Consider the following 1,582-nt stretch of genomic DNA (forward strand, 5'->3'; position numbering starts at 1 on the left):
AACTCCCTGGGGAGGTGGGGAGTCATTACTCTTCCGTGAGTTCCCTGAATGTTCCAAGAAAGCTGACAGCCTGACGCCTCCGTCTGGGAATGGTCGGCTTCTGACTCTGTGGTCCAGCTGATTCATCCTACCCTTCCCTCTGCCTGGTGTGATGAAATTTCTGGCACTTCAGAAGTGCTGGTCACCAGGGACAAGACTTGACCCAGCCTGGCCATTCAGGCCAGCTCTCTTGGCTTGGGGTAGGGTGCTAAACTCAGAATGAAGATCTCACCATGGGAATACCCAGAGCCCCCTACCTTTCCAGAACAGCCCAGAGAGGGAAGAGACTTGCCAAAGGTCAAATAACAGGCAGTTCAGAGGCAGAAACACTAGTCCTGAGCAGCCTCTATCCATTCTAAGCCTTAGTTTTCCCACCTGTGAAATCCTAGCGGCTGGCTCTGATTTAAATAAATACAGTAGAGAATATAAAACAAACTGTCTATACCAGCAAATGTCTTCTCAGAAGAATCTATTTCAATCACTTTTGTTTTATGCAAATGTATATATGATGAAAGAATAAATGCATGTAGGAATGTATTAATAAATTTAAGTATGAGCATCTGCCTCAATGAGTGCATCTATGCATACATGTGTGAATAAATGTGTGAGTCTCAGCATGTGGATGCCTCAAAACACTCTGCTTACTGTCTCTCTGTGAGCTGCCCTGGCGTTTTTCTGTGTCTCCCAAACACCCACAGCTGCAGTCAGCGTCTCTTCAGAAGTCCCTTCCATTCTGACCATTTCTAAATGTTTTTATTATTTTTTAAAAAATCATTTGAAGAGTATCATTGGATTTAGATTTGGGCACCTATCCACCTCCAAGAAGTTGCAGTGGGACAGGGCACAATGCATCTCTAGATGCTTTTGATACTTGTGCTGACAGATCCCTGAAGGGCACACTTTCCTCTGCCTCACAAAGAGCTGACTGGCACTGGGTGCCCAGCCTCCTGGCTACCCTCACTCTGGGAAGGGTGCCTCAGCATCTACAGTAGACTCTTTCTGAAATTCTTTTTTTTCATTTTGGAAACCAGCACATTTATTTTATGACAGATTGAAATCCTCAAGATGAACTGGATGCTGCAACAGCTGCCCTCTTGGGTTTAGAGATTGTCCCTTCACGGAATCCATGTCTGAATCTTCGGTAGACAATTTTTACGTGCCTCATCTGCCCGGTCCTGGTAGTGTTTTGTCTCTTAGCCTTGGCACTACAGTTATATTTTCTCTTGTGCAAAAATATGGAACACTTCACGAATTTGCATGTCATCCTTGCGCAGGGGCCATGTTAATCTTCTCTGTATTGTTCCAATTTTAGTATATGTGCTGCCGAAGCGAGCACTCTTTCTGAAATTCTTTGCACAGAAAGGGGGTTCATCCTTTTCTCTACAAACACTCCTATACTTTGGTCAGGTGCTTTTTTTACGTAGGTTTTTTTTCAGTTGATGAAGGTGGACCCACCAATATTTTTTTCTAAGGCAATGATTCTCAACCTTCCTAATGTTACAACTCATTTAATACAGTTCCCCATGTTGTAGTGATCCCCACC

At 44.1% G+C, this 1,582-nt stretch overlaps 1 non-coding gene across 1 annotated transcript; it reads right to left on the reverse strand.

Moving 5' to 3' along the window:
- Positions 1 to 1,268: 1,268 nt before the first annotated feature.
- On the reverse strand, positions 1,269 to 1,375 carry LOC119808619. Its single transcript, XR_005284528.1, has one exon. It is a non-coding gene; the product is annotated as a U6 spliceosomal RNA (small nuclear RNA).
- Positions 1,376 to 1,582: the final 207 nt, after the last annotated feature.

This window comes from Arvicola amphibius, chromosome 2 (genome assembly GCF_903992535.2).
Source record: "Arvicola amphibius chromosome 2, mArvAmp1.2, whole genome shotgun sequence".
Classification (NCBI taxonomy): Eukaryota; Metazoa; Chordata; class Mammalia; order Rodentia; family Cricetidae; genus Arvicola; species Arvicola amphibius.